This window comes from Sarcophilus harrisii, chromosome 5 (genome assembly GCF_902635505.1).
Source record: "Sarcophilus harrisii chromosome 5, mSarHar1.11, whole genome shotgun sequence".
Lineage (NCBI taxonomy): Eukaryota > Metazoa > Chordata > Mammalia > Dasyuromorphia > Dasyuridae > Sarcophilus > Sarcophilus harrisii.
Genome location: NC_045430.1, coordinates 213,233,809 through 213,255,455, shown reverse-complemented (window position 1 = coordinate 213,255,455; position 21,647 = coordinate 213,233,809).

Here is a 21,647-nt window from a genome sequence, read left to right as displayed (position 1 = left end):
TCTTTTGCTGAAATCTTCTATAGTGTTTTTATGTAGGGATCATGGTGTGGGAGAAAAAATAATATTATTAAGTGTTTCATGGGGAAAATCAACTGAAATTAGCAGCTAATGCTTAAGAGTTTGAGGCAATAAATAAAATAATATTCTATAATATAAAGAATGGAAATTATCTTCTTTCCATGCAATATGTGAGTGTGTAATGCCTAAATTTTTTTAGTCACTTGATAGTCAATGCTATTCCTTCACTCATAGTGTAAATTACCTTTTACCAAAATAGTCTCAGTTTTTAACATTTATCTAATATTAAAATACCATACCTGTTGATGAACATTAAAAGTCACCTCATTATTAAGTCTTTTTGTAAAGACCGATGTATTAAATAAGCTTAACATCACATTTGGGAAAAATGATTTGATTTGAAGAAAAAGCACAGATAGAAGAAATATGAACTACTTGAACAGCAGGTTCTTTTCTATATCAATTGTACAGAAATTGAATAAAACTGCTTTTTAAAAAGTTAAACCATTTTCTACTTATTAATAGGCAATACTATCACTTCCCCATATTCATAATTTAAATATTTATTACTGTTGTGTATATATGTATAATTATATACATATGTATATTACCCACAGAGATATATAGATATAGATATATAGATATATAGATATATATACTTGTGATAGGAAGTGATATAGAATTCTTTGGAACAATAACATTTCTAATCATCATGCCACTTAAAAACAAATTAAAAGAAAAAACTAAATGTATCTTAAGCTGGCATTGGGGAAAATAAATTTTAGACCCCTCAGTTATTAATACTGAGGAATATATCAGACTTTGCTTTTTTATAAAATCAACTCTTTGCTTATCACTAATAGCTTTACATGATCTATTTTGGGAGTTGAAACTTCGTCTTAAAATACTTACAAGAACAACTGTTATTCTCAGTATAAATAAAAGAGTAAAAATTTGGCATTAACATAAGAGAAAAATAATAAATTGAAATGAAATTATAGAAACAAAATAGGAAGGCAGACTTCTAAGTTATATGAATTAGAAGGTGCTCATATCCCATTGGACTAAAGACTAAATTCAGTCTTTACTCTCCGTTTTCACTATTCTCGCTATTCTTAGAATTTTAAGAAAAGAACAAGAACACTTGTGATATGGAAATATTTCACTGTTAAATATCTATCATATCCACACAGTTCAGTTCTCTCAGAGAGTACAGAGTTTTCATTTATTTCAGACCACTTGTTAGAAGTCCAAAATATTGTGCTTGGATAAGATGAATTATTTGGTTATATAGGACCTATACATAATTGTTTATGAAGTGATCCAAGAAGTAAATATGCGTAAGCTAGGGTCTTTAATTCCTAAATATAACAGTTTTACCTACTTCTGCAAAATGACAACAGCTAAAATCCAGCTGCTAAAATTTAGAATATCAGTGTCATCACATATCATCTTCAAATAATTGTCTTTAAGTCACTTTTCTGATTGTTAATATTTGTTGAGGCCCTGTATAACTTTTAGGAAATATATTTTCTGGAATGTTTAAATTCATTTTATTCATTAGTGGGCCATGCACATTACTAGAATTGTTTCATATGTTTATTTACTAAAAGAAGCATTTCTTAGCCTGAAATGTACTCTGTAATTGCTTGGATTTGAATGGAACTGCGAACTGGTGTAAAAATTGAAAAGAATGGAGAATTGGTGGGGGAAAGAGTAAATGTTTTGTAACCAAAATGGTTGAAAAGAATGGTTGAAATGTATTTTTAAAATTAAGATAATTCCAAGAGAAAACACAGAGGAAAGAGATGAGTTTTTAATATGTCAATCATCATAAATTAAGAGATAAAAAGAAACCTTTCAAGATCAATCTTGAATGTAGTATAAATATGTACTAACTATAATTCAAAATGGGAAGTGGCATGTGACATTTCTTTCTTTGCAATACTTGACAAGAATACAACTAAGTCTAAGGGATTTCGTGCTGCTTCAGAGTTACCGGTCAAATATACTATTAGGAATGAATTTTGAAAACACAAATACAAGTATCTGTAAACAAGTAAAAGAAGACAAATTGTGAGAAAGTAAAGGAAAAACTGAACAGGTTTCCAAAGCTTTGGGATGCTAATAGGAAAAAAAAAAAAGTTGACACAATGAACTAAGTAGATGGGTAACAGAGGCAAGATTATTGTGAAATGAAATTCCATGAAAAATTAATGAAATAGAAAGATTGTGGTAAGGATGGAGGTAGAAAGCTACGATGGCTTTTCATCTTCCTGCAATGCCAAAGTAATAAATGAACGTGTTTCATCTTGGCTGGTTCAGGGACACAACTCCTTCCCCATGACAGGCTTGTGTCATCGTGTTTCAAGATGCTCTCTGCTTATCTCATTCTCTGACAGCTCAAGAGGAAGGACTGGATTTGGTGATAAAATGTAATTGATTAAACCTTTAGCCATCATTTAATTTCGTAGGAATTTTTTAAACTGTCTTTTTCTTTGTTGTTGTTGCTGTATTTTATTATTACCTTCAGTTTTTAGTGATCCGTGTAATGACAGCAATTTGAGATTGCATCAAGGGCATTAGCTACAATGACTGATCTTAAATATAGAATAAAAATATTGAATTCATGAGGCCATATCTAAACAGTGGAGGATGAGGTTATAGTGGTGATATCTTCCTAGCAACAGCATGTATATGGAAGGTGAGGATGACAAAACAGTTGGTTTTTATGTGATTTAGGAAAATGATTTTCACTGTGATTAAAACATGCAATGTTCAATTAACTCCAAATAGGCAACATACAGTTAGTTATTAAGTTAGGTGGTACATTTAAGCAAGATGCAAGTTTCCTCTGCACTCATCAGCATTTTGTCCTTTGAACATGAATGTTTTAGGTGTATTTCTACAAGCAGGAAATAAATCTTGCTTCTCTTTGACCACAAACTATTTAAAATTAGACCTTCCTAAATAGAGAATAGTTAAATAAATTCTGTACACAAAGATTTTTGTAGCAGATTCAGAATCATCTAAAATTCTATATGCTAATTAATACAAAGAGGATTTTAATCCCTTTTATGAGAGCTCTTTTCCAAACTGATAAAGTAAATGGAAAAATTAAAGGGCAACCAAAATCATGTAATGAAATAACAAAAACATTAAAGATTTTATACCTTTTGCTCAGTACTACCATTTCTTAGGTTTCTTTATGGTGTGAACAGAAAAGGAAATTCGATTCTGTACATAATATCTACTAATTAGAACTCTTAGAATATTCTTGTTAAGTATATAAAATTACCAAGTATGATGAATCGAAGTTAATTTCATCCTTCACAAATATTTTTCTTGAGCATACAAATTTATAGATTTTTATCAAGGGTATGTACTGTGCAGTCAGATCCATGTCAGTCCACATTTTAAAAACTTATACAAAACAATATAATTATTTAATTAAAATAATGCAATTTCCAACAATACCTCTTAGGAGATAGGAAATTGATGGGAAGATAGAAATATGTCTATACTTCTTAAAGTTGTATTGTGCTTTTTTAACATTTGAAAAAAGCGCCTTTTATATTTCATTATTTTAGGCATAATTACAATCTTGCTATAAATAAATGCATATTTATCTTGTTATTATGTAATCCTTATTCTCAGGTTAGAAATTATGACTCCTTAATTATTCTACCTGAGAATATCCAAATAAACCAAGCCAAATATCTAGACTGACTCCTTTTTAAAATACTAATGGTACAAAGCTGAGATTGGAACCTATATCTATCATTTGCTAACTTATAAATGAACCAAATATTGTTTGCCGAATGTGTACCCAGGTATGAAAGTGACATTAAAATTGATGTGTTTGCTTCTATCAAAAAGAAAACAATAACAAGAAAAATCTTATCAAATTTGTTATTTAGTTATTTGCAAACAAAACAGGACCTTACTGATGAAACTATAAATGTTAGAAAAGTTCCTTGGAGTACAATTGCCTCATGTTACCATTTTTGAATTTTCCCATTTTTATTCCAATCCCAAGTATAAAGTACTTAGTAACAAAACAAGTCATTGATGCTATCCTTTTAATATAGAATAAGTAATGTTCCTTTTATGTGCTATCCCTAAATGTATGTTAATTCTCATTACAATTATTTTTCAATCACCTAACTCCTGATAGTAAATATGATATGTTATCAAAGAAAGCAAATATATGAAAGAAATGCATCTCACTTTATATTAAGAAAAGTATTATGCAGACTTAAAATATGAAACTTACCAATAGACACAGATTTGGATATGAAAAAATATTTAAATATAATCAGATTTTATTTTGGATTTCCAAGGGAGATACACATACAATTAGTCCTAAGATTCTGAAATATTTTTGAAGGATCTTTTATTTGGGTTGGAATTTCAAAGATTTGCCACTTGTGTACATCTAAGTCTGAAGGACTAAAGGTGATTTCATTGAGCTATTTCCATTGCAGAGAAAGCAATTAGGGCAGTCATGTTTGTGTAACTGCTAATTCAACAAAAACATGAATATTCAAGGTGAACAAAATTTCCATCAAGAAAGTCCATCTACTTTTCTATAACTAACATGATTAAAACCTCCTATGGATTTTATTGAATAACTTGCTTAAACAGAAATCCAGCAGTGGATATATGAAACTTAAAGTAAGATAATTTTTAAAGTTTCTCTTTCATATTATACTTTTAAACTGAACTTATGTGTATCAAGTTAGAAAGCTGTACAGCCAAGCAAACTAATCTCTACTTTAAAAAGTATATTTCACTCTTATAAATTAGAACAGAGGTGTTTTCTACATTTTTTTTTTTTGCCATTTAAGATAATAGCATAATAATATACTTCAAAAAAAAAAAAAAAAGAAAGAAAACCTATTATATAGAAGGGAAAAGAAACATCTGCCACAGCAGTCATTATTGTAATATGATGAATGCCATAATTAGATCCTAGCATGCTTTTTCAGTTTATTTCTTGCCTACAAAGAGCATAAACAATTCCTTTAAATATCTCAAATAGAAATTTTCTCTTTAATCCAACTCATTATTGCAAACTTTATAGATTTAAATAATCTCTACTTCACCATTTATTTGTGACTTATTTTCAATAGCTGATTCAGAGAAAATCTTATTTATCATTTTCTAATGCTTTATATGTCTTCTCAAATAAAACATATCATGTAGAACTGGGGCAAAACCATTTTCAGAATCTAGAATCCAACTGTCCTTGTTCAAAATATCAACAAAACACAAATCCCTTCTTGTTAGGCAAAACTGTGACAAACCTTTTTTTAAGGAAGAAGCTTTTTAGACTGAGATGATTTTCCTGAACATGAAGCAGTATTTATCAAAAACCATTTTTATTCATCTGAATCCATCAAACGTTCATGTTTTCCCCTTACAATAAAAACTACATGAAATAATTGGAATAGCACTTGGAAAAAATGCAAATTTGACAAACACTGAAAAAAAAAAAAAACCCAGAAAAATAGTTGTGACCTCCTCTCAACCCTGAATCTGGTTGGGCTCACTCATCCCTATCTACAGCAGATGCCATACATGCATTTGGTTTGCCACTGTGAAAATAGATGTGTCCTTAAAATAAATATCCTCTCACTTTATACTAGAAAATTCTTGGTCGACATACTGAAAAACAAAATGCATGCAAGCTCAGATTCTATCCTCTTGCCAAAAAATGACTTTTTTTTTCTTTTCGTCTGTGATTTGGGACCTGGCAAAAGCATACTGTAAAATAATATCTTTCTCTTTTTCTGATATAGTGAAAAACTCAAATGCACCTATATTAACAATACACATGAAAACTGTTTTACTCTAGTCCAACTCCAAACACAACATTGTCACTGAAACACTCCTAGTCTATTCATCAGAGTATCCACATTCAAGCTGGTAGTGACTAGCTCTCCAGAACATATGGGGCAGAGAGAAATAAAGAATACAAATCACCCTACACCACCCTACACCTCGAGCTGATAAGAAGTAATTTAGAAACCATGACCTGCTTATGGCTCCAGGTTTAGGAGGAGAATAATGGGACAAACAATTGCTTTTATAACACCCAAGCAGAGGAACATGGGGAATAGACTAACTTCGATATCCTTTTGACAGGTGCTATGCTAAGAAAAAATAGTGTCAAGCATAAAAGCATAGCTTAGCTATATGGGTAATGTGTTGCTTTAACATTTTTACCATTTTCCTTTCTCAGGTGCTAAAGAGGAATGCACACTCAACATTGATTGAAATTGAGGCAGATTTACTTGTTAAGTAGACATTTAGAAATGCAAGGTTATTCATTTAAAGGGTCTGAAAACCTCCAAATCTTCTGCTAATTTTACAAAATCACTGTTTTGTTTTAATTCAAATTTCATTTAAGTCATGATTCTGGATCTATAATTTGTAAAATCTATGCTAAATGTAATTCATTGCCATTTTTGCCGTTCATCTGTTTTCATCCAGGTGCCTAGTTGGCTAAGCACTCAAATACAGATTGTATGGATGGGAAAGTATATTCCAGTTTCATTTCACCTCACTATCTTATATTCAGAAGGCAAGTGGAGAAGGCTGTTTTTGGAGTGAGGAAAACCAGGGTTCAAATATTACACATACTAACTGTGTTATCATTAACAAATTACTGAATCTCTATGACTATTAAGTTACAGATGAGTTGCGGAATTTCAACAGGAGGAGTTTCCATACAGAGAGTTCTACCAATTGGGAAAATCAGGTCTGAAGTCCCCCTCAACAGAATTATATTCATATGTGCATGGATTTTTTTATTGAGGTTCCCTTCTCTAACACTAATACCGCAATCTAGTTAACAAGCTTTAAAATAGGAACAGTCTACTAAGTACAATATGGAATGATCTTTAAGAAGAGACTTACAATATGATTTTTAAAAATAGGAAATTTGTGAGAATAGATAAAGCACTGATTTCTAGTGAAAACAACTTAGATCTCTGATATTTGCCTTAAAGGAAAATGATTGGAGTTCTTTGTTCTTTATTTTTATTTTTTAAAAAGCCATACAAGCATCCCTTTTTTGCAACCTCCCCAAGTAAGGCCTTCTTGAATAGAATGCTTATTTAAGGTAACTTTAAAAAATTAAATTATTTGATTGCTTTTGGACAAAGGATGAGAAAACCAAATGGATTTGAAAACTTTCAGTGGCCCAAGGGATAAAAACAAATTAAAACAAAGAAGAGGAAAGCAAAGGGAAATGGATAAGGGGGACAGAGATAGAAGGAGAAAAGAGACATGAGGGAAAGAAGAAGGAAAGCAAATAGGGTTCTAGAAAGAGATGGAGAGGATTGAGGGAGAGAAAAAGATGAAGAGAGGGAGACAGAGAAATAGAATTTCAAAGCAAATTCTGAAAGGACTTGAACACTGAAAGTATTCCTTTGGGAGAGAGAAAGAAAAAATCTTCTCTATGATTCTTTGCATCCTATCTAATTTAAATCCTGCTTTTTATTTGCAATTTTGCCTTAAAGTTTTTGTGAGTGTAGAGTCTATACTCAGTATCATTTACTAGAAAGTTGGAGAGGATAAAAACCAACTATTGGCCTTGTCACCTCTGTATACTTTTCTATATTCTTCGCTAATTCTTTTATTTGCCAAAATTTCATCTCCGTTAGTATAGTGTATCTTCCTCAAGAACAAAAATTCTGTAGTAGATTTCTTTTTAAAGCTCCTACAACCCCTAAAATAGTGCTAGTCACACAGTCAGTACTTATTAAATCAGAATAAAATCCTGGTTGAGGAAGATTTACCCACATAATCATGAACATTTTTCCAGCCTCATCATACCTTATTCCCCTTCCCTCACTCAACAATCTAGTGAAATTGCTCTTTTCTCTGTTCTTAACAAAGAGTACCATGAGGTTTTTTTCTCATGCTCTTGAACTGATCATACATCAATTCAGCAGCAACAAGATGTGTTGTTTGTGAATGAGAAGGATGATAAATATATTGTTCTGTCTCTACTTTCAGTTCTTACAATTAGCAGAATGAGTTGGGACTGAAGTTAGTTTCTACTGACACTGGGATATTTGCCTCATGTCTCCTATAACTTGAAAATAGATCTCACTCTTTCTCTCCCAAAAGATTTACAAAGCATCATCAATCTCCTGTTGCTCTTTTTAACTATCCCAATTACAATGATTTTACTTCCCTCTGAAAAAGTCAGTTCTCACCTTCTATGTGAGGTATTTTTATATTCTTTTTTGGTCTCTAAAAAGCTAACAACAATGATTTTTCACAGATACACTGAAGTCCAGTCAAATTAGAAAATTTGAATTACTGGCATATTGAACATACTGCTTGACATGTCTTCATTTTCTTCCAGTCAAGGATTAGATCTTTTTTTCTTGGAGATCTACTAAAAGAGGCTGGATGCCCATTTGGGATTGACTGAATACATGGAGATATCAGAGGGCTTCCCACAATTTCTTCTATAGGTCTTTGATTCTGTGAACTGATGCCATTTAGGGGAGGTCAATAGAGAGAGAGAAACCTCTTGAAATTCGATGTACTAATTCCTAATCATAAAAGTAAAGTCCTCTTGAAGGTTTATTTGAAAGTCGTTTAGTTCTCCCTTCTCCTACATTATTACCACACTTGGCGCTTGATCTTCCCATTTAGTTATCCAAAAGTGCTCCAGCATTTTAGAATATGAATTTGAAGATCCAAAGATTAATCAATAAAGTAGAAGATCTTGTTTGGTTGGTCTATATCTATAGCTATACAATTTGTGTGGAGATCTTGCTCTACAGAAAACTTCGATTCATTTATAACCATTGAGAGATTAAGTAATGTTGCCATATGATCATATACGTGTCTAAGACGTGTAAAAGAGACATCTTGAATCAGGTTTTCCTGAATATAAAGGCATCTACTATATCACAAGGAATCTCATAAAATTAGCAGAAACTAGGCAAGGTACACTTTAACCAAGTACAAAGTGAAATGATGGGGCCCAAAACATATAACAAAATGCTCTTTTTAAACAGATGAAAAATTTGGTTTATTTCCTTATAATTTCAGTAGCTGTTAGCAAAAAAGCAAATAAATTATACACACATTTTACAACAGAACAAAATGCCTTTTGCAAAGTAACTATAAAGGGAAAATTTGAATTGATCAAGTTTGCATCATAGATTTCTGACTTTCTAGATAGGAAATTTATATATCCAAAACCTTGAAAATTTAGACAAAAGTAGAATGTTATGCTATGACCAAAACTAATTAAGCTGGAACAATGCTACTTTATCTTTATATAACATAAAAATTTTTGTTTGCAAAGGAAAAGGATATATAAGGATGACAGCCTTCTGTTAGGCCCAAGAAAAATGTTTTGCATATTTAAAAATAATGGTGACAAAGAAATACTCCCATCACTGTATTTATTTATTTATTTTGTGTTAATAATATATAGCTTAGATGCCATGTGGAAGACAGACAAAAAGAAGCAAACAAGAAACGATAGAATTCATAAAATCTATATATGGATGGTTAGAGTAACCACATGAATGAGATAATGAAGACAATTAGATATAAAAGTATAAGTCAGTTTTGAATTAGATCTTCCTGGACAACAGCCGTAGCCCCCAAACCAATTCCTTTCTCTATGAATTACCATGCTATTATTAGTTTGTCTCCACAATGAAATGACAAGTCTTCTGAACTAGGAAGAACTCAATACCTCCCTCCTGAAGTATATAAGTATATAGTATTCTTTAATTTATTTTAATATTTAATATACTTGTGACAAGGCATAGTACCTATATTTCTTATATAAACAATATGTTTAGTAGAATAACAAATGAAAGAGCAAGGACTTGTAAACTTGGTAGAATAATAAATGAAAAAGCAAGAACAACTGCTAAAAATGATTTTGCCAAGAAAAGTAAACATACATCAAGAGAACAAAATTAGTACAGGCTGTGGGGCTCTAACATGCAAAGTCTCTTCAAGGACTTGGAATTTATAGCTAGATTCTCTAACACAAGATTCTACCAGTAAGATATTCATTGAAGAAGCACGGTTATAAAATTCTGGTTTTATAAGAGAAAAGTATTATATCTATAGTAAACAATAAAATTGATCAAATCTTTGTATTTTTCCAAGGTTTTTGTTTTCTTTTTTTTTTAACAAGTCAATTCATTTTGTGAAACAAAAGCTTGAGAATTTTGAACACCCCACTTTAAGTGTGAGACCTCTGGACTTCTTTTATCACTCATCTAAAGCTTTCCTTCACTGTCCAGTGAGGCAGAAGCTTTGCCAGGATTGTGGCAGATTACCCATTACTGAAACAAGAGAGAATAAGGCCAAAGGAACCTACAAGAAAAAAGCAGGTCTTATCCTAAATCTATTCTTCCCTTAAACCTATATCCCAGGACAAAAAGCCTTCAGGGATTTTGCATTTAAAAAAAAATAAAAAGGATTGGTACTATTTCTGCTGTAGTCATCTTGCTAGTGAAAGACAGATAGCTTTTTGAATATTTGTTACAATTTGCACAAAGATGTTTGACATTAATATCTAAGGTATAACTTGATATACCTGTAAGAATCTTGGACTTAGACTCATCATGGGTTCAGATTAGAACTAAAATACTTAGGAATCATGATATTGAGTTCACAAATGAGTGAAAATGTAGATAATATACTTTCAAGGAATCTTTTGGAAAAATAAAGATATATACATACATTTACATATGCATACATATGTATGCATATAGGCTATGTAGTGTGTGCATTTACATACATATAATATACACATGTGTGTGCATACATATATAATGTGTATATAGAGAGGCATATGTGTGTACATATGATGTGTGTGTGTGTGAAAATGTACACACACACACACACACACACACACACTGATCATTTGTCCAGACCTATGATTTCACGGTCAAAGTCAAACAGATAGTACATGTCACAGGCACGTCTTCATGATTCTGGAGTTGGCTGATTATCACTTAAATATACTGCCTCTCTGTGTGAATGTGAAGATATTAGTGCTAATCTCTAAGTATCATAAAGGAAATATCTATGGTTAAGTATTATAGACCACTGCAGCAAGGCATAGATAGCATAGATAATATCTTACAATAAACATAACCATTTGTTTTCCCTCTTTTTTTCTCCTGTGCTTAGTCCAATCTTCGGCACATAAGTGCTTAATAAAAGCTAGGTGACTCTTCCATGTTCCCTTTCCTTTACAAATGTATGATAAGAGATGTCAAAGAAAAATGAGTCTTTAGTAACCTTCAGTCTTTTAGTTTAAAATATGTCATAATTTGATATGACAAATATCTAAAACAATAAAAACTTGTGGCAATGTTATATATACTTTTGAAGAAAATGTCAGTAAACTGAATCATCCTTTAAGACCATCAATAATGCAACCATATTACAATATCCCTTTAAAAGGATTCCTCTGATTCATTTCCAAAGAACATCATTTCTATCCAAATGTGGATCAGCGTATTATGCGTATTTCCCTAAAACAGCTTTTCTCTCAGAAACTGTTTTTTTAAAATAATGTAGATTAAATTATAATTCTGTTTCTGTCACTTAAAAGCATATTCATCAGATGAAAACCTCAGACAATTATTTTGATAGTTTCTCTGGCAAGTTGAGTGTATGCTTGGGATTTGATAGGCTTGGGATTTGATGAACTAATCCCTAGGAATATTTTTTTCTGGATTGTTTTTCTGGTAAGTTTTCTTTTAAAATGTGATCATGTAAGAAGATTTTTTTAGTGTCATTTGATCTTCACTTTTCATTTTTCTCTCCATTCCTGATAAGCTATAGTAAAAAACAATAATGATGAATGTAATATTGACATAGCAGAGCATCAATGGATCTCCTAACTGGTCTGTGAATATAAGCTAAAGGGTCCATGAATGCAAATTGGAAAAAAAATACATCTTTAGTTTTACAAACTTTTAATTTCCTTTGTGATCCTATGCATTTTATTGAAATACCTCAGACCTCCATTGGTCAGACACCAAACTTTCAAAATTGTTCAACTTTTGTATGCAGAAATAAAGGATACTAATATTTTTGACTAACTTAGGCAGAAAAGGAAGACATTAATTGTTAACCTTCCTCCACCAATTCACCTGGAATATTTTTGGATTGACTCTTGCCATAATAGAAAATATTTTATTGTGGAAGAAATATGAATTTATGTCACTATGGATTGAGGGGGCACAGATTCATGCAAAAGTAACACAAAATATTTTTTAATTTTTAAAAAAGGCTAAAAATTAATTGAAAATGCTACAGGCCACAATGGCAGACTGTGTGTCTCTTTCGAAGGATTGGCTTAGCCGAATTCAGCAAGGTCTAGCCCCAGGATGGCTGTGAAATGATAAGAATTTTAGACCCAGTAATTCTCTGAAGGCCATTTAATAAGCAATAGAGGGAATGAATGCATACAGTCAAAGATATTTGTTTAAACCAATATATCCTGGAGTAATAGATTTGGAACAAGGAATGAACTTAGAGGTCAAATGATCTAAGCCTCTTCACTTTAGAGATGAGGAAACCAAACCCTTTAAATGCCAGTGACTTGCTTAGGATCATAATGAGAAAAGTGGCAAAGACAGGATTTGCACTAAGTCCTCCTACTTCAAAGCCAGTGATCAGTTTATTCTATTACTCTGATGAAGTTAGAAGCATTTGGGGTCATAACATTTATAAACTTAATCCTATAAGAAATTAAAAGCAGTTGCTTCAACTAATTATTTTCAAATTAGGTAGAAGGAAACAATTGGTAGGAGTACCTTGGGGAGATCACTGAAAAAATAAAGTATTAATCTGATTTTGATCTATATCTTGCTTTCCTTTTCCCCTCCCTTTCCCTCTCTATCCTCCTTCCTTTCCTTTCCTCCTTCTCTCTCTCTCTCTCTCTCTCTCTCTCTCTTTCCCTTCTTCTTACCTTCCCTCCATGCCTCCCTCCTTTTATACCTTCTTCCCTCCTCCTCCCTCCCTGTGTCTATCTCTTTCTCTGTCTTTCCCTGTCTGTCTTTCTCTGTCTCTGTTTCCTTTTGTCTCTCTGTTTTTGTCTTTCTCTCTCTCTCTCTCTCTCTCTCTCTCTCTCTCTCTCTCTCTCTCCCTCTTTTTCTTGCTTTTTCCCCCTCCCTCCCAGAGAGAAGTAATAAAGAAATATGAGAATATGAGGAAAGACTTGCATTGTAGCTGGAACAATCCTTGGAGGGCCTGTAGTTCAACCATTTCATTTTATAGATGAAGAAAAAGTAAAGTTGGCATTTGAAATCAGTCCCAATTGTTTTTCCTTTGTATAAATTGGGATTCTTTTCACAGAATGGTGACATGGCATATGACTACAAAAAAAATGAAACTTTCTATAAATTAAATACATCTCTCTCACATGTTTAATTTCTCTATTTGTCCTGATTTAAGAATTTATTTGTATTTAGTAATTTGTATAAAAACCCCTCTATATATATATATATATATTCATTCACACACATCCATTATTCCTTCCCCTACAATATATTTGCCATGATAAATGCCAGTGGCCAATCCAAGAATATTCCAGGTGAATTGGAAGGAGGTAGGGTCACAATTAATTTCTTCTCTTTTCTTCTTAAAATAGTCAAGAATACTAGTGGACAATTTGTGAAGTTACTTTTTTCTGACAAGAAGGTACTGGTTTCCCCACACTATACTAAGAGAAAAAGATAATAGGGTCTTAATTAAAGAAGAAATTTGAAAACATATATCTCTAGATAAATAAAACAAAAAATAATAAAATTTTATTTTTATCTCTATCTATGGAACATGTAATTAGGACTTTTGAAAAAATAACATGGTTGACATGTTACCATTATTCTATACTTCAAAACTGGCTTATATAAATAATTATAGTGAAAAATCAATAATTTAAATTTTCATGATTAATAGAAATACATTTTTTGAGGAAGTTTTCTACACATTACAGAAATTTTCCCATTACATCTAACAGGTCAATAACTATCAAAATAATATGGATATATTAAAAGCCAATTTAAATGCTTTGAAGGATAATGGAATGTCTAAGAATATAAAAATATTGTCTGGAAAAGCACACTACTTTCTGCAACATTCAAGAATGTTGTTTGATTTTCATTTTCTAATGTTAACTTGAAGATATTGCAACTTTTTTGTTTACTTCATAGGAGTTTGTGAACGTGCCCTTGAATGTTTTGGTAGAAAAATCTGAAAAGGACGGATTGGGTAGTATCATGCTTGTTGAGCATCATTGAAAAAAAAAAGAAAATGATTATATTTGCATGTCTCATATTCATAAACATATCACAATGTTTCCTATTTATTCAAGTGGCTTCATGATCTTCTTACTCTATCTTTTAGCACAGATCTCAAAGTGCCACATTTTGTCAGTTTGTGCAATTCTTATCTATAATCTCAAAAAATCCCATTAATGACAATCTTCCCACTTTATTGAAAGTCTTTCTTTCCAGATTTCTGAACATCTAATGTGTACTATCCTAAACACAAGACATCCATCTGTTTTTCTTTGCTTTCTCTTCCATGTCTTGACCACATTTTTTCTATCATACAGTAAGTTGATAATATATTTTGTCACTTTTTAACATTGCCCTTTTATGTCATCTAAAATTCTGATTACTTTCTTTTTAAATCTGGGACCCCTAATTACCATAAATATGGTAGGGCCTTTGGGGTAATTCTAATTATATAAATATAGGCCAATCTTTTTTAGCATACACAGAACATGCAGAAGTAACGAACCAATTTCTGAAGCATTTCCTTAAGACAGAATAGAAAGTTTATTAACATGGGAAAATAAGTGTGCAAAATAATATTTTTTTTAATCTCCCACTTCCATTCACAAAATATAAGCCACTTCTTTCAGATACTTCTAGAAAAGTAGTAGCTTGTGGAGAAACTCAAACAAGAGTGAGAAATTTCTTTTCTGTGTGGAAATTAGACAAAATAAGAAAAGAACCAGTTGCTCTTTAACTTTTCTCTGGCCAGGTAGCATGCAAGATTGTAGGTACCTCTTAGATATGACTCTTGTCAGTCTTATAAGAATTCAGTCCAGATTACTGGATTAGAGAAGAGGGGTTACCTCATATTACTTTCTTCCTTATTCTTTTCTAGCCCACATCTTCTAATTATATCTGTGTAAATGAGCCAGGATCATAAAAATCTCAATAGGAATCAACCATGATAGTCACAGCCCTGTTGAACAATATGGACAGGGACATGTTGGTCTCCACCTAAGTTCTCCTTGACTTTTTCACCAAGATAGAAAGATTACATATAGTTTTCAAAGGGCAGGTAAGCAGTATAGTGCGTAGAGTGCCAGACAGGGGTTAGGGAAACATTTTTTTTTAATTCAAATCTGACCTCAGACACTAGCTATATGACTGTGGGCAAATCACTGAACCTTATTTCCTCATCTGTTACCTCATTTTCTCGTCTGTAAAATGAGGTGGAGTAGGAAATGACAAACCACTTGAGTATAATTTCCAAGAAAACCTCAAATGGGGTCACAAAGAGTCAGACAAAAATTAAAACTGCAAAGTAATAACAGCAACAATGGTTTTTAAATGCTGTGTAAGCATAGCCTCACTCATCATGGGAGTGGAATGTGTTTATTAACAAGTTTTCAAAGATAACACTTTCATATTAGCAAAAGCATACAGCCTTTATCTCCCAGCTTTCATTCCACCAATAGCTCATTTGTAATGCTTTCCTCATTCCTATCTGCCTCCCCCAAAAAACTGGAGACTTCCCTCCTTCAGAGCATTTATTAAAATTTACCACTTTTAAAACTAATCCCACTCAACTCTTTACCATTCTACCAATCTCATAATAGTACCCATCAATGAAGAATTGCATACCATTACCATATAGTATATATTTATTTGATGTATTACACCTTTTCTTATGTATTTGTTCAACATGCTTCCAACTCTCCACACCCAAACTCTCTATTTTCCATTTCTCATTAGGGTGTAAGTTCCTTAGGGGTAGGAAGCCTATTTATTATTTTATTTAAACCAGTTAATAGTAGGTTATATGGGATGTGGGGTTTAGTGAGCTTTCAGTGTTTCTAAATTAGCTTAGACTCACCTATCTTTTTAATTCATCTGTAACCAAATAAATAAATAGATAATTTTAACTTTGGCACTTTCTGACTTTACTTTTCAAAACTGTGTCATTTCTTTAGAGAGTAGGTGAATCCATTAGTTGACCCAGATCCTTGTGCTTCAAAATTTGCCTCACAGTCTCAATTAGGCTTGCCTCAGTTTTTCTGGACTTATCGCTCCAAAGTGTGTATACTATGCTCCATATCTCTGTTATACACACATATACTTACTAACTCACTATTGAAAGCATCTAACAGTCAAACTTACACTGAAATAATTACTGATAAGGGCATTAAGTCTTCCATAGAGGTGTATCTAGAGATGATGTCTTTGTTCAAATGAATAAACCTCAATCAGTACATCTTTAAGCACTGAAAATAACATGGTGTAGGAGATTTTTTTGGTTGTCATGAAAGGAAAGCGATTCGCCATGTCCACATTAGTATTCTATACATACATAAAATAAGTTTTGTCTCTAGAATTAAGCCTAAAACATTTTATTGCTCCTTTTCATCCCTTTTAATAGAGGCAGGCAAGATAAAGAAGAGGACATAGTTTTGGAACAAATAATACAATGTAATTACCAATATCTTATCTTTCCCAAGAATAATCATTTAGAAGAGACTCTGATGGAATAGCTAGGTGGTGCAGTAGATAGAGCACCAGCCCTCAAGTCAGAAGGACCTGAGTTCAAATCTGGTCTCAGACACCTAATACTTTCTGGCTGTGGGTAAATCTCTTAATAGAGACAGACAGACTTATTTTAGAAAATGACCAAGTTCAATTGTCTTATTTTATTTTAATTGATAAAACCAATAATGAGAGAAATCAAATTATTTGCCCAAGATTATCCAGTCAATATGAAGCACAGATACTTTTTGAGCCCAATGGTATTCCAAATCTTATTGTATACCCACTTCTTAATATTTTGGATAATCAAGTAACATAACTTTATTTGCATATATTATTTCAAGAAATATTAAAATACTTTCTCATACTAGGAAGGTAAAATGATATAGTATAGAGCTAGAGTGTGCTAGTAAATAGACTATGGAAACTGAAATCAAGAAAACTTGAATTTGCATATTATGATGATGGGAATGGCAATTAACTTCTTTACTTAACTTCTGTTACAAAATTGGCAAAACAACTTTCTTACACAAGACATCGTGCACATACAATTATTTGGAAAACTTTATTATTACTAATAAGATATGAAAACCTTTGAGATTTACAAAATATTTTTCATGTTTGAGGCATTTTCTAGTTATTGTAGAAAACATAAAGAAAAATAAGCTATACTTCTCTGTCCTTGGGGAGCACATAATCTAGTGAGGGAGAAAAAGATATAGAAAATAACTAGAAAGCAGAATGTGAAAGTCCAAAAGAAAAACTTCTAAAAATAAAATGCTATTGGAGCTCAGAGAAGGAGTGGGGGTGGGAGAAAGATTACTACTGCCTAGAGAGATCTGGAAAGCTTAATAGTATATAATTCAGAGTTTCTGAAGGTTTATAAAATGGCTTTTCAGTAGTTTCAAAAGAAAATACACATGTTGAGAATACTGATGATCTATGTGCACAATGATACCCAAACATCAATCTCATCTTGCTTGGTCTTTGTCTCCCCTATTGCTGGCATAGCACATTACATATATACTCAATAAATATTTGTTAAATTGGGTTGGTTGGCTGAATTTTACATTCCTGATATGGAAGTTTTAACCCTTTTAACATGTCCTATAATGAACACGAATCCTAATGTGGGTAGCTAGTTCAGTGCCTATAGTAATGAATTAGCACTTAGGAAAAACTGAGTTTGAATGCTGCCTCAGAGCAGCAGGACTATGGTAAAAGTCACTTAATCTTTCTCAGGTATAGTTTCCTCACTTGTATAACAGAGACAATTGAAGAGCCCAATTCTCTTGGGTGTTCTGAGGATCAAATAAAATTAACTGTATATATTATTATTATATTAGTAATATATAATATAAAATAATATATGTTATTATTATATTATTATATTATTTATATTATATATTACTAATATATACTATAATATAATTATTATGCATTAATAGATCATATATTATTAACATATTATAAACCCCAAAGCTCTCTATATCAATTCTAATTATTATTACTATTATTATTATTATTAGAAAATAAGAGGCACAGTGGATGGAGCACCAAGTCTGGAGCAAGACTCATCTCCCAGAATTCCAATCTGGTCTCAGATATTTAATAACTGAGTAACTCTGGACAAGACACTTAATCCCTGTTTGCCTCAGTTTCCTCATCTGTAAAATGAGCTACAGAAGAAAATGGCAAATAACTACAGTATTTTTGTCAAGAGAACCCCAAATAGGGTCATGAAGAGTCAGACATGACTGAAATAACTGAATAACAAAAACAATCATTGCTATCATCAAAAAAAAGATTAATGACTGTTAGAGTTCCCTATTGAGATATATGTCTTTTATAACCTTTCTGCTGTAGGTTCTGTTTCCTGCTGCCTTTGAAGAATTCAGCTAAATGAATGACTGCCATGACTCCTATAAGTTTTTAAAAGGCTAAAATTTGAATCATCTTTCAACATTTCTTCTACCATTTCATATTGTACATCTTTTTGGGGAAGAATCATTCTCTCATTTTCAAATGGCCACAAAAATGACATTCTATTATAATAACCTCTAATAGTTTAGCTTCATTCACCAGGTATACTTTCCTACTGTGGACATTCTAAAGAGCAGCAGCAACAATATAGAATCATTGATTTAGAAGCTGAACTTGTTCCCCTCCAAATATGTAGAGGAACTAAACCAGATGTTATTGGGACTATATTTCCAAGGTTAATGTTGTTCTTTTCAAGATGGTACTTGTACATGCCTTTTCTGTAATTTTAGACCAGGAACCCAAATGGTGGCCCACTGGTGGGACTTGGCATTTGGAGAAGGGGTAAGCATCACTATTGCACTTCATCCAGCTGTACCCTTAGCTTACTCTGAAACACACAATTATTGCCTGGGGTGTCTTGGTTGTTTATTATGATCCCCTTAACATTTTCCACTTGGCTGGTATACTAAATGATTTTGAATAATTGAGCTTAGATTTCTGATTTGGGAAGAACAGTAAAATTTCAACAAATGAAATATTTTGTTCAGAGAATTAAAAATACTTTCTCCACACAGGATTAGGGAGAGTATTTTAAATTATTTAAATAAAACATTTGAGAGCCTTAGTATTTATGTTTTGTCTAGCTTTTTTAACATAAAAAAGAAAGAAAAAAGCTATGAGTTTGTAAATAACTAACTCTTTTCTATAAAATTTTTGGTGATTAAAAATATTCCAGAAAAAGAAATTTCTTCCACATGTTAATTTGATCATATTCTTATGTTCTACAAATACTCATTAACAAGCATATTCTTTTTCAAATGGAAATTGAGAACCTAGCATAATCCTTTAGAATAAAAACTTGAGAAATGAATTTAGAAAAGATATATTAGAAAATATTTGAGGAGGAAAATAGGGGAAAGTATCTTTCACACACCTATCATATTTTAATTTCCTTTTTTGTACCTAAAATAATGTGTGTTTTTAAATCTATAAAGATTTTAAGAAATATAATGACATTACTTCTCATCTAGAGAGCATTATTTTTTATCATTCATCATCTGTTCTGAATGCTACTTTTTTAAAGAGATCATTTACAAACTGGAGAGCCTCCTGGAGAAGGTGACCAAGAAATGAAAGGCTTCAAAATTATGCTGCAGAAGAATCAAAGGAAGTGAGATTGTATCACCTGAAGAAGAGGACGTTATAATGGTCTTGACATGTTTGAAGGGATGTTCTATGAATAGAAAACAGAGCTTATTCAACTTGACCCCAGGGGATAGAGCTAAGGACATTGAGTCTAACTTGAAAGGAGGCAAATGTAGCCTTTATACAATGGAAAACAAAATAGAACAAAACAAGTCAAACAAGCAAACATCAAAGTGAGAGTTATTTTAAAGTGGAATGGGCTATTTCTGCAGCTGGTATATTTTTCATCATTAGAAGTCTTCAAGCAAAAACTATATGACCTCTTGTCATATGCATTTTAGACGGGAATCTTAGTCATAGATGAGTAGTACTAAGATCTTTCTGAAATCTGATTCTTGGTTGTTGTATGATCAAACTTATGATGTAAAATTCCCCTTCTGTCAAATAGGAAAATGAAGGTCAGAAGTTTAGATAAGCTGTTACTTGCCAAAGTTCCACTCTTCTCAATGTGGGAGAATATAAATTCGGGTTATTTCTAGCATATGCTCTTTTCTCTAAAATGTTGGTGCTTCTCAACATGATAACAACAGCAACTCTGTGGAAACTGTTTAAAATATAAGCAAAGGCAAAAATAATAATAATAAATAATACAGCTAGAACCTATAAGATACCTTGAAAGGCAGAGTTGTTTGGCCATAATTATAAACCAGTAGCTTCATAAAGTAGCAGACACCAAATTCTCATATACAAATACAGTGCCCAGAACACTCTTGAGAATTCAGCACATAAACTACTCAAATTAGAGTATTATCACATATAAAAACTATTGTTCACAATTTCCAGGAAACAACATTGGCCCATTAAAATTCAAAAATAATGTTCTTAATAGATAATCCTACACTAAGTACTTAAAATACTTAAATTATGTCAAAATATATAGACTTTAGAAGAAATTTTTAAAAAACAACATTGGAAGAGGGTGAAATGCTTTACATTTTCATGCCTGTCATTCTATCTACTACTGCAACTATTCTAAAAGTATTTTCAATAAGCCTACAAAAGAGGAGCTTACAACTCAATACTTTTATTAAATTTCAAAAATTCTCATGATGTCCACTTGTAGTTTAATAAATATCAAACATAAAAAGAATAAACATAGGATAGTTGATTGTCCTTAGATCTATTTTAACCTAAACTCTTTTAAATATGTTGAGAACAAGGAAATGAATCTGAAATGTGTAATATAAAATAAAAGAGCAATTTATTGGGGGAAAAAAACAATTTAACTGTGTTTTTTTTTTTTTCATTTAGACAAGTGCTTTGACTAGAGGAATCACTTTCTTTTTTTTTTTTTTTTTTGAGTAATCACTTTTAACCAATTATTTTCATTATCTAAATATATCAGATGCCATGAATATTGAAAGGTTATGTCCATATACTTTTCTAAAAGACTGAATTCAATGTCAATGAGATCTTACTATAGATCCACTTTTTAGAAGCACACCTAAATTGGTAGATGTGAGATGGAAAGAAAGTAATGAATAAGCAGGTTTGAGGTCCTTTTAAAAAGTATTAATTAACTATTTTTGGCATCAAGTTAGAAATAATTTGATTTTTATACACTAATTTCCATTCTAAGTGTTGGCTATATTTTAATCACCATTATCTAGTCAATTCTCT